This window comes from Polypterus senegalus, chromosome 1 (assembly GCF_016835505.1).
Source record: "Polypterus senegalus isolate Bchr_013 chromosome 1, ASM1683550v1, whole genome shotgun sequence".
NCBI lineage: Eukaryota > Metazoa > Chordata > Cladistia > Polypteriformes > Polypteridae > Polypterus > Polypterus senegalus.
The window spans coordinates 106,724,932-106,741,317 of NC_053154.1; the positions used below are offsets into that span (position 1 = coordinate 106,724,932).

The 16,386-nt window shown below is 38.7% G+C and overlaps 1 protein-coding gene across 3 annotated transcripts in view; it reads right to left on the reverse strand.

Annotated features, from left to right (window-relative positions):
• pik3cb (phosphatidylinositol-4,5-bisphosphate 3-kinase, catalytic subunit beta) overlaps window positions 1-16,386 on the reverse strand; it is a 157,670-nt gene that overhangs the window by 109,716 nt on the left and 31,568 nt on the right. Inside the window, exon 1 of one of the 3 annotated variants that reach the window (XM_039755667.1) lies at window positions 1,245-1,268. The exons of the other annotated variants lie outside the window; for them this stretch is intronic. The gene's annotated coding sequence lies outside the window, so the exon portion shown is untranslated. Of the gene's footprint in view, window positions 1-1,244; window positions 1,269-16,386 lie in introns of those variants that run through there. 3 annotated transcript variants of the gene reach the window in all.

A 16,386-nucleotide genomic window follows, 5' to 3' on the forward strand; every position in this document is an offset into this window, starting at 1 on the left:
TCTGTCCCCATTGAAAATTCACAGCATTTTAACAAATTAATTATATTTCCTACAAGACTGAATGGCACAATACATCTCCCTTGTCCCAAGTTGGCAACTATATATCAGCGGGTGTAAAACACAAAAATTTCAGTGGTATGGAAAATACAGAGTGGTAAGCAGCAATAATTTAAACTACTATATAACGTTAACAAGTTTGCAAGCAAATCTTTTTTCATTCAGTAAAATGCATGAGACAGAATCAGAAAAACAAAAATGCAACTACCAATATTGCAAAAAGGCTTAAGCCAGTCAGTAAGCACAAGCTCAGTTGCAAAAAAAAAAAAAAGAACATAGGTATAATTATTACATCTGATTTCAAGTACTGTATTCTGAATTTAACAACTGTGCATAAAACCACAAAGTAGAAGAACATACTAGCGTATTGATTTGTGTTTTTCATTGTATGGTCTTTTTTACTCCTGTTACAGTTCATTCATCCAGTATTTGAATAAGCAAACCAAAGTATGAAAATCATCATACTGCTCCACTGCAAATAAAAAATAAAAAGCATCCTTTGAAATCTCAAAGACTACTTCCACAATTTTGGTTTCAATATAAGTAAATACAAACTACATCATCTTGGGTGGGAAAAGCCACCAAAAACAAAATGCAGCACTGCTCTTTATATTTCTGGATTTGTTATCCTTATTACTCCAAATTTGTTATCTATTTCTATCCACTTATGGACTTCACTCTGCTAGAAAATCATCTTCAATGAAAATGAACACAAAGCCATATCCATGGATAAACATTAAAAAAAAATGAAATAAAAAACTACACACATGAACATATCCTGGCTACCTTAGTAGACAGAGGACTGAAAATGCAGAAAGCCATTCTGTAGGAGAGATCGACTAGAGAGATGGCCACACCCAGGAGCCATGATACCCAGAAATGTCTTCCCACAGGCTAACTGGCTTGTTACTAAAACCCCAACAGGTTATAAAAAGAAGCAGACCTCTTACAGCTTTTTTCTATCGTAGAGGCCACTGAGTAAATACATAACACTCTTTAATAACCTGAATATTTTCTTAGAAAACAACAAGTTTTACAGCCAGCAAATCAAACATTCCAACAGCCGAGCAGCAGAGAATTTACAAGCTAGTGGTCACAGGTAATAAACATTCCTGATTCATGGGAAAAATAACTACTCTCAAAGCAAACAGCAGATATCATGTGCTTACAAATCAAATGCAAATTACCGTCATTACTTCTCTGACTGCTTTCTTCATTATGAACAACTTCACACTCTATGGCCAACTCTGGCCCAAAGTCACACTTTTGCTGCAGCTTGTGGAACAAAAAAGAAAAAGTAAAAAAGGAAAATGTCAAAGTAAAGGCTGGTGCTGCAGCTTCCTGAAGATCAGCCAGATGACAGACGTGCTGTATGAGGAATGCATGGCATTTTGTCTCATCATTTCCAAGCTCACATGGGCAGGAGGACGGACATGCAATAACATAACATTTTGCATCAAGTTACAAAATACTCCTGAAATGAGCTGGCACTCACACACTGCAGAGAAAGTACTGTAGCTTGCCTAGTAAAACTTATTCCTGTCTGCATCAATTCAGACCAAAGTGCATTTTGGCAGGGCAGGACAGAATAACGTATGACAATCACTTCTCTATGTTCGTAAAATAAGAGGAATCATGAATTTCCCCATGGAGATTAATGATTTAATGACTGCATGTATCAATGTACCAAACATGAATGGCACTTTCTGTATGGAGCTGATAACATATGGACCTCTAATGTCTTCCTTATGCAAACCCACAGAACATTTTTGAGATGAATAGGAGAATTTTTTAAAAGTATACTGCATTATTTGGACTGCAAGGCCAATTAGATGTGCCAATTTTTCACAAAACGTTTGGCACATGTGTCTGCTAGACGTTTTCAAAAGTAAGAGGTGCTACAAAATCCTGATTTGTAAAGATACCTATACAACAAATGATCCTCAGTTAATTATGTTCTTCCTGCTATACCTGGGCTTTAGCTAGACCAATTAGCCAAGTACGCTAACCCATCTAAGCTCAAAGTGATTGAATGTAGGATTGCTACTGCCATTAAGAATATGCTAGGTGGTGAGATGAATAAGGCGCAGACTGCAAAAACAAAACTGAAACAGATACAGAAGGTTCAGTTTTGAAACGTAGTGGAAAACTGACATGAACAGTTTATGTCATTTAGACACCAGATTATTGTTGAAGCTGTAAGGTAAAAATTAATCCTAACACAACAGCTGCTACATTTCAAATATGATGGCTCTGACCTTCCTTCTACTATTCAGAGATACAATACTAGGCAGTATATTGGCCTAGTTGGTGTATAGGTTTTATATGGGAGGAACAAATGTTTCTGCAGAATGTCCTATGACATTACAAAACGTGTAAAACAAGATGCGAGTACAGAATATGCTATTTCATGCTTGGGGATATATATCTTGAAACTAAGAGAAGAGCTGATTAAGAAGTACCAAGCTTCCTACATGGAGGCTAATATGAACACAGAATACTGTTCTGTGAATCAGACATAATTGTCTTCATCTTGTAACTCTGGCTTCTCTTTTGTTGCATTCAATGGACTGTTTGGTCTTTACAATGCCCTATCAATGATGATTGCTGGATTCAATTTCTAAAATTCTTCAACCAATCAAAAGTGCAAAGGTTTATTTGGCTGAATTATTAAAATTCTAAAAAAAAATTTTAATTATTAAAAAAAACGTGGGTGCTTGTGTGTGTGTATGTGAAAGGCATGTCCTGATGTAATTCCAATTCCACTAGTTTTTGTTATGGTATGAGACCAAAGCTGTCCAAGCTGCTTGAAGATTTCCATACATGAAAACTTGCCTTGTAAGAAATTAGGTGGATACTTGATGACTTTGTTGTTTTCACTGAACTACAGTCTCTTTCAACCAATTATAGGTCTCTGACACTAATCTCCTTATATAATATGCTACCGTGGCTGTTCGTTTGTCTGTCCAAGATTTTAAATCACCTATAGCTCGCAAACTGTTTCACCTATTGACCTGAAATTTGGTACACATATACTACGTGACGTCTACTATCCGCTTTCGGGGTGATGATTTTTGTTACTCTTTTTATTTTTATTTTATTTTATTGTAGTATCAACTCTCGGCAGCGCGCAGCAGGGCGGCCGTGCAGTGCATGCGTATCGGCACCATTCTCATTCCCTACCACCTTCGCGGTAACTTCCCCTACCTCTTCATATCTTTAATCATTCTTGATGCAGATTGAAGACTTAAGTGCTAGCTTCAGTGAAAAATTAAAGAAAACGTACTAAGTAATTGCAACACAAAAACTAACAATCAGTTTTAATGCAAAAATATGCCGACGAAAGAAGAGAAGCAGCGGGCTGCTAGGGTGAAGAAAAGAACAGCTGCTCAGGAAGCAGTAATCGCATCAACCTCTGAGTAAACAAATGCTAAACAGAAACAGAAAGAGTATGAAAACTAGGAATGCTCAATTAAGTGTATTCACTGCACATTATCGTGCAGTACGCCGTTACTGGTTATATAATAATGTTACATATTTTAACTGATAATTAGCGGATGTATGTTATCTTTAGAAAACGCTAATACTTTGTCTGCTTCATTAAAAATTCTCTGCATGTCACTTTCTAGGTAAGAAAATAATTTTTTCTTCACCATAAAATGTTTACAACAATAATCACAGCCAAAAAGTAATTGGCCCAAACCTTAAATCATGTGGCTTTCCAGACTAGAAGGAAAAAGAGCATGGTCGTTATGCTTCGACATATTGAAATTGATTTGATAAGTAAAAACTATCTAAGAACATTAAAGTCATAGTCCAACTGCAACCAATTACTACAATAGAGGTATGTCTTCTTAATGGTGATATTTACTTCATGCCTTAAAAGCATAAGGATTTTACTAACATGTGCAGCAGTAGACATTAAAATATAATTTACGAAAGAAGCACAATTTTCTCTCTATCCTGTGCGCATAAAATCTCAGTCTTTCACTGCCTTCCCTGTATATCGTAGTCTAATGAAAGGCTGACCACAATATGCCAACAAAATCTGTTAACCTTGTGCCACTGCTAGTGTTAAGATCAACTAATGCTGTCATTCATGGTATCATTGAATGTTGCCAGCTGTACCATGACTTGTGTGATAATTCATATAGAAAAACTTTCCTCTTGCAGTAGAGGATGTGTCATTAGTGTTGTTTCACTCCCACAAGCTGAGTGGTAGTATGAAGTGAACCCTCCTAAGTAACTTGTTCACTTTAAAATCCTAAAACAATTGTGATGTAACCTTATTGATAAATTATTATTGGTGCAGTACCTTCAAATCACCTCACCTACTGTAATTTTCAAGTCAGCCATTCTTGCCTTGTGCATGTTTTCACCCATTGTACAGGTATTAACAATCCACAGTGATAAATAATCACTGTCATTAAATGTCCTGAGCTGTATATGGCATATTGGGAGAAAAGTTGCACAAAGTAATAGAAGTCACAGTAAAAAGACAGAAATTTTTCCAGGTTATTTTAGCTTGAAATACAGTAAATTTTACCAGAGTTTGGGAAATTAAAAAATTAAGTCTGCCTTATTCTAGGAATAATCCTCACAGATTTCTTGTTGAACTTTACTAGTCATAGAAAATTAAGTATATCAAAAAGTGGAAAAAGAGGCATTTCTTTGTAAGTTTAGTGCTTACAGGTGACATTTAGAAGAGAAGAGACAAAGAAACAAAGAAAAAATACAAAACAAACCCCTTAATGACTTTGGGCTTAGTTAGCAAATAGTGATAAGTTAACATTGCAGAGTTCGCTTCACAATGAGTTTGGCAAAAATCATGGAAATGTTCAAGAACTTCATTGAACTCTGCGGAATGTATTGAAGGCAATGGGAAAGCAAACACTACAATGGACTTTAACACTAGAATTACCAAAGCCTACAAAAAAACTCGTAGATCTGTCCCACCTTAAATCGCTTCACACCTCTCTGTCAGCATCTTTTGTTCTGTAAATGTGTCGATAAGCAGCAAAGAGCAAGCAGCCTGCTATCACATCCCCCCACCCCGCACAGTTTTCTCAGCTCAAGTCTGTTTACCTGCGTGTCAGTTGCTTAAGAGTTGTATAGAGTGAGAAGTCAAGCAAAATGACACCTTTTATAAATACCATATCATTATTTGGAACACTTGCATTTCATGTGTGTTCCGTGTCTGCAACGATCTATGTAAACACATCGTTAAAACAGAAATATTTTTCATGTTTTAGTAATAATTGACAAAATGTAGACATGAAGTGTATAATGTGTGAAGCCTGAATTCCAAATATCAAACAAAAACTTTCACAGTAGGTACAAATATAACAGAACAAGTGCACTTCTATTCAAGAATATAACTTCAGAAAAAGAACCCGCGTTAGGGTGCGACATTGACACGCAACAGTATCAACTGTTGACTGGTAATCAAAACTTCATGGGTTCAACCCCGGACGAGTCCGTTTTGAGAAGTGAGCTGCTCTTATTCTTACTATTTTAGAATAAAAACATACATTTGATTCCAGTCTGTAACAGTCAGTGTAATTTATGATACATGTAAAGGGTTGGCATTGTTTTTTTATTTTTATTCAGTTTTATTCTCTCAGCTGCGTTCACGATACCACACACTCAGACCCGCGTTTGTCACTGCTGTTTTCACATAAAGACACGCTATAACAGAGGTGAACTCAGATCATGACAATGGTTCTACATTGGAGCAAGAATGCCTGTCACACTTTTGCCATCGCTGTACTTTGTATATGTACATGGGAAGCTCTGCACTCTACTTGCGACTTTTCGCTGTAGGAAGTTAGTAAATAAATAAAGGTAAATAACATTTGATCTGGCTCTTGATGAAGCAGTTGTGCAGGACTAGGTCATTCCACTGTTTGAAGTCTTGGCTAAGGGTGAAGCTGGATCATCTTTTTTGTTTTTGATCTCTGTGTATATGCTTTGCACTTTTTTCTTCCTTAAAAAAAGATAATAAACTGCTTGCAAATAGTAATAAACCTTTCCTCGTAATTATTTTTTCTTTACTGTGCATGCCTTCACTTTCTCAGGGAGGGCCCCGTTAAGGCTTGTTTTGACTCCAAAGGGCAGCAAATGGCAAATTATGCATATAAATTAATCATGTGGCACTGTCACACATAAGGCAGTGTCATACATGCAGTTCAAGTACAGTCATCTATTGACTTGCATCCTACCTACCAATGGCAGATTTTACTTACATCGAAAGTCTGTAGCAGGTATCTATCTTATATCTGCCCTAAAGCACCATTTGTGTTATTAAAAAAAAAATATATATATATATATATATATATATAGAGAGAGAGAGAGAGAGAGTCTTGGATGAAGGGAGTGGACCCAGACCTGAGAAAGGCATTGTTTGGAAGGCCTGGACTTTAGGGTGAAAGTGGGTTGTGTATGCTTCCCTTTATCTATACCAATAAAAGGCAAAGCCCTCACTCACTCACTGACTCATCACTAATTCTCCAACTTCCCATGTAGGTGGAAGGCTTAAATTTGGCAGGCTCATTCCTTACAGCTTACTTACAAAAGTTAAGCAGGTTTCATTTCGAAATTGTACGCGTAACGGTCATAACTGTAACCTACTTTCGTCCATATACTGTATACGGCCATAGCCTGCAGCTCGGTCACCGTGTGAGGCGGTGTTGCGTCCCGTATCATCACGCCTCCCATGTAATTGAGTGCCTGCCCATATAAGGTAAATATTCGCGGGTGAAGGACTGTGCTTAGCATATTCGTAAGTGTAGCTACTGCGGAAACCCTCTGACGCTGAACAAGCCTTTGTACATATTTCAATAGGAAAGCAAGGTGTAAAGCTTAAGTTTAAATTAAGTTCATAGACATGCTGCCGCTAAATATTCGCAGGCAGATCCACAACTTAATACCGGGAATGCCTGTTAAACATCTTAGATTCACGAGTACCGCGATTTGGGTAGTGATCACTTCAATGAATGAAACCTGTTCAAAAAACGCATTACACAATTGAGAAGGCAGCAAAAGAATATGAAGCGAGTGACGCATACAAGCATATTCATAAGTGCAGCTACTTCGGAAACAAAGCACGGTTTAAACCTAATGTTTAAATTAAGTTCATGGACAGGCTGCCTCTGGCATTTGTCATGCCTACAACGAATGCGATATTCGCGAGATACAAGTTTAATGAGAAGATGCAGGGTATAAACGAGGCTTTTGATCACTTTGTAACAGAGTTAAAATTGCTGGTGAAGGACTGTGCTTATGCAAACGAATTGGAAGGCAGGGTGTAAAGCTTAACTTTAAATTAGGTTCATAGACACGTTGCCGCTGGCGCTTGTCATGCCGAAGACGAATACGATATTCGCGAAATACAACTTTTAAGTGCCGGGTCTGAGCCAACATTAAATAAAGCTGCAGACATTGCGAGATTGCACAATATAGCACAAGCACAGCTGAGAAGCTTCGATGCATGTTCTCCGAGTAGCTCACGTAAACTACTGCAGAAACCCTCTGACGCTGAACAAGCCTTTGTACACATATCAATAGGAAAGCAAGGTGTAAAGCTTAAGTTTATATTACGTTCATAGACACGCTACCACTAAATATTCGCAGGCAAATCCACAACTTAATACCGCGAATGCCTGTTAAACATCTTACATTCACGAGTACCGATTTGGGTAGTGATCACTTCAATGAATGAAACCTGTTCAAAAAACGCATTACACAATTGAGAAGGCAGCAAAAGAATATGAAACGAGTGACGCATACAAGCATATTCATGAGTGCAGCTACTTCGGAAAGAAAGCACGGTGTAAACCTAATGTTTAAATTAAGTTCATAGTCTGCCGCTGGCGTTTGTCATGCCCACGACGAATGCGATATTCGCGAGATACAAGATTAATGAGAAGACGCAGGGTTTAAACGAAACTTTTGATCACTTTGTAACAGAGTTAAAATTGCTGTAATGAAGTTTAAATTGCTGGTATGCCAGGTCTGAGCTAAAGCTGTGGACATCGTGAGATCACACGAGATAGCACAAGCACAGCAGAGAAGCTTCGATGCATGTACTCCGAGCGGCTCACGTGAACTGACTTTGCAGGACTGGGAAAGGTTAAATTTAGTTCATGGACACGCTACCACAAAATATTCGCAGGCAAATCCACAACTTAATACCGGGAATGCCTGTTAAACATCTTAGATTCATGAGTACTGATTTGAGTAGTGAACACTTCGATGAATGAAACCTGTTATCTTTACAACGGTTGACAAACACGGAATATAACCTGAAAACAACACATCCTCCAAATACGAACCTGATTGAAAGAAATAATGATAATCAAATCCTTGATGACAGCAACACTCGTAACAGTGACAAAACTATTACATTGACAATCATGTTTCATTATTTTTAAAATGTTTCCTTTTCTTTTTCATAACTTCTTTAACACACTACTTCTCCGCTACAAAGCGCGGGTATTTTGCTAATTGTAAATAAACGTGTGTGGTGCATTTAAACAACGTCTACCTGTCTGTGTCCGAGCTGCTTCCCACAATGGCATCCTAGATGGGACTCTCCGCCTGGTTCAAGACGGAGACTCATTGATTTAAATAATTTTGTGGGCAGTGTGGCGCAGCAGGTGAGCCCACACACACGCCGCGGGAGCGGCATGCACACAACCAAAGGGAGAACAACGCACCCCACAGACCACCACTGGTTCACGGAAGGGCCATTCCCACCTGGTGCGGGAATACAAGATCGGGCGTTGCCGGAGCGCAGCGGGCTCCTACCAGTGCGCCGGCGCCAAGGACATCCGGGATGGCATCGCGTCTAGGAAGGCCATGCTGAGGCAGGTACCTTGGACAGCCAGGACCCGGGAGGTAAGTGCCCTGCCCAACAGCAGTCGTGCATTTTTTGTTGCAGGCAGGGACTGCCCGGAACCGTGTCAGTGGCAGATGCGTGCTGATCCACGGTCTTTCATCGGCGCAGCAGCAGTAGGACAAGCTTTGGAGAAGGAGTAGTTGCAGCTTGAAAGGCCGCACCAGCTGCAAGATTCGCCGAAGGCACACCACCGCACCAGGAGAGGGGGAGACAAGATGGCCATGGACCAGAAGTCCCTCCCCGAGACAGGCAAGGGATTGGACGGTGTGTGTTGCGTGCCCACTGTTGATTCATCAAAGGCAGGACCAACGAATGTCTGTCCCGGGCCGTGGAAGGACCCGATTGGGCCGTAGGGACGGCCACACGACAGGCAGTCGGTGAGGAGGGCTGATCGATAGGTAAGTCCAACTGACTGTCTGTGCTTGCCAGCAGCTCTGCACGAGCTGGAGGAGTGCCTTCGTCCCACAGAGTCACTTTTGCAGGTGATACGTGCCCTCAGAAAGGAATTGAAGAAGCTGGAGGGGAAAGCAGTTGTGTCTGTGATGACGCTGCAACAGTGAACTGGTTGGCGCAATGCTGGAATCTTCGGCCGGAGCGGCACGGCGGGGCAGGTAAGTGGAACCAACCCCGTACAGGATGTCTACCTGTCTGTGTGTGTGTGTGTATATATATACAGAACCTACAGGAAGCGTTTAGAGGCTGTAATTTCTGCAAAAGGCGGATCTACTAAATATTGATTTCACTTCTTTTTTTGTGGTTCCCAAATTTATGCACCTGCCTGATTTTGTTTGAACAATTATTGCACACTTTCTGTAAATCCAATAAACTTCATTTCACTTCTCAAATATCACTGTGTGTGTCTCCTATATGATATATCTAACTGACATTTTTTATCATAACAACCAACGATTTATACAGGAAAATAATGACTATTAACAAGGTTGCCCAAACTTTGCATCCCACTGTGTGTGTGTATACGTATGTATATATACATATATACACACACACACATATACATACACAGACACCTCCAAGACAACCACTGCCTTGCTAAAGAAACTCCAAACCTAAACCCTATTGAGCATCTGTGGGGCATCTTCAAACGGAAGGTGGAGGAGTGCAAGACCTTTAACATCCACAAGCTCCATGATGTCGTCATGGAGGAGTGGAAGAGGATTCCAGTGGCAACCTGTGAAGCTCTAGTGAACTCCATGCCCAAGAGAGTTAAGGAAGTGCTGGAAAATAACAGTGGCCACACAAAATATTGATACTTTGGGCACAATTTGGACATTTTTCACTTTGGGGTGTACTCACTTTTGTTGCCAGCGGTTTAGACATTAATGGCTGTGTGTTGAGTTATTTTGAGGGGACAACAAATTTACACTGTTATACAAGCTGTACACCGACTACTTTACATTGTATCAAAGTGTCATATCTTCAGTGTTGTCCCATGAAAAGATATAATAAAATATTTAAAAAAATGTGAGGGGTGTACTCACTTTTGTGAGATACTGTATACATATATATAAAAAATAAGTTCAGCTGCCAGACAGAAGGGTACAGTACATATCTAACTTATAATATGTATATGAATACATATATTTACTTAACAGCTATGATAAGCAGATATGTCTCAGATAATATGTATGTAGTCTATTATTATATGTTAGGGAAGACTTTATTTACCAAGACAAATGAATGCTGTACTATATAACATTTTTCTACCAGTCTCATAGCATATCAGGCACCACCTGCTTGCATCCAATATTCTTCACTTGTATCTCCTGTGTAAGTTTTGTATTTCATAATCATCATGGACCATAACCAGCCACACTGTTTATTGCACCTCTCACAGGTCAAGTCTTCATATAAAATTAAAAGTTATTAAACATACTGTATGAAAGCAGCAAATCTAAGTTATCACATCAGTGCTCCAGACAGAAATAAAATTGGGAGCCATTGGCTCCTAAACCCAAAATATTTAGGAGCCAAATGCTTTTTTTGGGAGCCATAATCTCTACCGTATGCCAAATGTGAAATAAACAAATAATATTTACTTGTATTGTTTATTTGTTTCTTTGGTCTACCTCATACTGCCTTTCCTTTCTCCTATCTGAGCTATTTGACCTGCCTAATAGTGTCCTCTGCAAGGTCTTATAGATAATAGATAATAATAACAGAATAAATGACACATAAATGCGAATAGTGCAAATGTTTACTAATAAGTAATACTTCAAGTCCAGAGTCTTACACACAACATGTGTAAAGAACACTACAAATACAAACACTGAAAATGTCTTACACATAATAACACAATAACAAACATTATAAACAATCATTTCTGAAATAATTTCGCAATGAGTGTACAAATATAAAGAAATTAATTACTCTTCAAGTTCACTGTCACTAACCATTACAATGTCAACATCATTAGGCCAGCCAGTATACTTTGGTCTGCACTTTTTTTTTTGCTGGCTGACAACCAGCACTTTACACTGGGCTCTGGGTCAAAATGTTCAAGTGTAAGGCCCTCTGTACTAATCCTTACCAAGTGTTCCAGTGCTTCTTATTGGAGTTGCGCACTTTTGATTTTATTAAGTTTCGTGCTGAAAATCCGCACTCGCACTGAGCTGCAGATATCGGAAGCACCAGCAATATTTCGATTAAGTGAAGCAGATTTTTAAAATCTGTACAGAACGGCTCCTTGCTCAGCATCACTGTCCATAGGTCACCGTAAGTCTTATCCATAAACTGACCCTTCACTAATATTTTCAACATTAGCCATTCCTTCTGCACAGCTGTGACATCACAGCCATTGTTTGATAAGAGCTCCCTGTACCATTTAACAAGTGTGTCTATCTCACACTTGCCCTAGCTATCAATGTCCTCTGGCCATGCATCAAGACAAAAAACTGAAAATGACTTGATGATTTCTGATCCCTTTGAATGTCAGTGCTGTGTAACACCTGACATCAGGTTTGCAAACCTGATCTCCAATTCTTTAACAGTAATGTCAACTGTTTTTTTCAATTGCGGCCTTTAGATCACTTCTGAATGTGCCCTGATTTTGGGGGCCTTTCAATTTAGCATTTTGGAAGGTTAGGACTGTGTGGCTACTTGCAGCCCTCTCACTCCTGCTTGTTGATGGACCTTCCTCTTGCACTGAACCTTCAGGCTGAGAACCTATGTGCTGTAAGAATTCCTGCAGCTTCCCTTCTCTCAAAGCATTTTCCTTCAATCCTTTAATTGTTACCACACAGCCCACAATTGCAGCAACTGCCTGAGGAAGTATATGAGAATTTTTTTGAAATATAAGGCTCAGCTTTGAGACTTCTGAAAAAAAGTCATGTAAAAAGTGACAAAAGGCAACGAAAGACAGGCTTTCCATTTGCTGAACAATGTGTTTGGCTCTTCCCTTTATGTCTATGTTTTTGGACATGACTGCAAGGTGCTCCATATGATGATGCACAGCAGTGTACTGCCCCTGACCTGTTTCACAGTTTGAATGGAGAAAAACTGAGAGTGCCCGATAAATGTGTGGCAATCAGCACTGAGTTTTTACTGCTGGTGGGTTTCGTACTGTGCATCCTAACTCTGCTCCTATAGCCTTCAGCTCCCGCTTGCTTTTGGAACTGAAATGATACGTTTTCCACACTAGTTGTAGAAGGTCATAAACTTTTTCAATCATTGGCACTGACCTTTGTGTGTTTAGCATTGCCAGTTCCAGCCAATGGCGTAGACAATGGAAAGACAGAGAATGTTCACCTATCTCTTTTCCAAAAAGTGCTACTATTCCCCTTGTTGCACCCATGTTCATGCTTGCACCACCTGCTCCAAAAGCACGCATTTTATGTACCCACCAATTTGGGTTGGTTGGGTCGGCATTCTGAAGCAGTGATTTAATGCCGTTTTGAATCCCTTTTGCATGACCATAAAAAATCTCAGCCAAACCTACTTACTAGATGAGTCTTAGGTGTTCCATCAGATACATACCTACAGTATGTGATGACATTGTCTTTCCCTGAGACATCTGTTCCACAATCAGTTATAACAGAGATGTAGTCTACCTTTAAAGCTTCTTCCAGCACATTACTTTTTAATTCATCTGCAATGCCACCTACAAACTCTGCACATGCTGTATCATTATCATATGTTTTTGACACATCCATGCCATTCTTCTTCATCAGCAGAATTTGAGATTTAAACTTTGTGAACAGTATTTCTTCCAGTGCAATCATATATGCTGCATTGAATTAGATTTTTAATTCTTTCACCTCATTTTCTGTCACTTTCTCACAAATATGTTACACTGCCTTTGCTATGGGGGTGTCATGAGGAGCAGACCTGTACCGAATCTGTACCGTATATTCGATCTATCTGATCTATAACCTACAATTATGAAGATAAACCCATATTGACTTGATTTGCCAGTGCAAGGAACATAACCTGTCTGTAAGTCGATAGGTATTTGTACTCATTTTGGTAAGCTAATGTATCCATTTTTTTTTAATGCATACAGTGTGGAAGGCTTGAGTACTAACTGTGTTGTGACATCAGTGGTAATGATCTTACACTGTGCATGCATAAAAGTTCTGCCTATGGATGCTATAGCTCCATGACGTAACACTGACCTTGCAAAGCATCATGGAGTGCTAGGGAAATAAAAAACAAAACTATTGTCTAAACGGGACGCAAGGTGACTTTACAGGAAAATATTCAGTGAACAAGGTCATCAACAAATTAAGCATAATCACTGTGAAAAACGCTGATCAACACTGTTAGAAATCATACTACCATTAAAACAAAATAATACATATAATGTGAGATAGTACGAGTGCTCAGGTCAGTTCCTTTGCAATTTCAAGAAAGTTCAAATTGTTACACTGGTTGCTATTCATGCTCATCCTTCCTCTATAGCAACTACCTACATCCAGAGAATATGAAAAAAGGGAGCAGAAAGATAAAACAGTGGTTATAAAAATTTTGCACATTGAGAAATGAACTGAAGCATAGCTCTCACTATGTCAATGCATACATTTTTAAAAGTACACATTATTCAAATGCCACATCTACAACACACATTGTCCACACACAATCTTCATCACAACAGTCTAACTTTGTATCAGAAACACTTGGCATAAAAAAATGGCATAAAAATTAATCGGGGCTTAAAAGACAGATTGACATAGGAGCTGATACTGCTCTCTAAGAAGACTACAGGCAGATACAGTATTTCAAAACAAAAGATCAAAAAAGTGGGGGTGGTAGAAACAAAGTACCTGTACAAACACAACAATGGTCCTTAGGGCATGGACCCTTGAGAAGTGAAGTTTATTTCAGATCTAAAAAACACACACTACATAATCCTTCCTGCATATGAAACTATAAAGGGCACTGTCTGGGCTAACTTCAGTTGCTCTGTATCACATACTGCTGTGTGACGGTTTAGTTGGTCGAGGAGTTTAAAAAAATAAATAAATAAATAAAAAAAGTCTGCCAAAAAAGGTTATCGAGTTCCCTATAACAGCACTCATAATAGCTCCCTTATTTCAAAAGCTGTCAAACAATTTTCAGAACTTACTGACAAATGCCTAGAATACCTTGCATGTGCAAAGTTCATTATACATTATCAATCAATTTAATACTTTATCAGTGGCACAAGCAGCAGTGCATAAATAAATTCACACACAGCTATTTAACATAAACCGTGAAGACTAATGACTTAGAGATTAAACAGAAACTCTAATAGGACAGTTTTCTATTGGTACCAATACACTATATAAGCTAAGAAACCAAAATGCAACTGGCAAAAAATTTGAGCAACAACAACAATTGAAACAGACTGGTAAAATTGAAATATCATATATGCAATGGAAAAAAGTGTTCATCCAGAATGTATGAATAAAACAGGTTGATAATCCAAAGTGCCTTTGGACTTCCTAAGTCTAAGAGTGCATTTCCATGCTTCATAGATTGGGAAGCATTAAAAAAAAAAAATCAAGGTCAGGGCAAATTCACCAACATAAAGAAGTGTACCTACTCATAATATTCTTTTTGGTGTTATTTTATCATTCATGATCCCTTGAAGATGCTACTAAAGCTGTATTTTTAATACATGGTGCTTGCAATACTCTAACTTTTCAGACAGTAAACAACATCACCTAGTTCCTCTATTGTTATTAGTATTTAAAGTTACTGCCAATCATACTTCAGTTTACTTGTTTAATTTAAAAATCTCAGGTCACTATGCCAGTGAAAGAACAAAAAACAAAACTCTCACCCTCCGCAGGCTTCCAACATCGCTCTCGAAGCAATTATATGGTGACATTGACTTCTCAACTGTCACTCTGGAACAACTCAGTATGCGAGCTATATTAAGCGTCACCAACAAAGACTCACTACACCTTAATGAACAGGTGCTGGAACTTATCCCTAACGACGAAGTAACTTTCACCAGCATTGACTCCATCGTCACAGATGATCCTGCAGATCAACTTGCATTCCCCGAAGAATTTCTTAATAGTCTTACTCCCACTGGCATGCCTCCGCATAAACTCAAAATGAAAATTGGTTCAGTCATCATACTTCTCAGGAACCTCATGCCAGCAAAAGGTCGCTGTAATGGCACTAGACTTTCTGTTACCAGCATTCACCGCAATGTACTGGAGTGTAAGACTATCACATCTGCTACCTCACAAACTGTCCTTAGTCCCCAGATTTCCCTGACACCATCAGATTCTAATTTGCCTTTTACTTTTACACGCAGACAATTTCTTGTTAGATTGGCGTTTGCAATGACTATTAATAAGGCACAAGGACAAACTTTCAAAAAAATATGCCTGTATCTGCCAAAACCTGTTTTCGCTCACGGACAATTGTATGTTGCTCTCTCCAGAGTTACATCTTTTCATTCACTGACAGTTGTATCCTCAAACCCTCCCCATTTGGACAACTGTGTCTTTCAGGAAGTGTTCACTCATCAATAAATAATTATATGCGGCGTATGCTACACCGCGGGTTGGCTAGTGTCTCATATTTACTTGCCACTGAAATCCCTGTATTTCAACTGACTTTATATTGCATAAATAGCCTTTCCACAAAAAAAATCTTCAAAATAAAAATCTCAGTTTGCATTAAAGTCTATATAAATTGGGTATATCATTTTGTACCATTTTATTTCTTGTGTCTGCATTAGTGTCCTGTCAGATGCATGTATTGTAAGAGCTTCTCATACAAGCAGATCGGTTTGTCAGAGTTAGAAGTTATACAGCAGAGACAAACAAAATAGTCTGAGCACATTCTGTTTTTCTTTTATCTAACACACAGAAAGAACATTCCAAATGAATTTGCTGCATATGCCGAGTTACATACAGAATTCACAAGAAATTCACAAATTTACATTAAAAAAGCTCCTCCACTAATGACAGAAA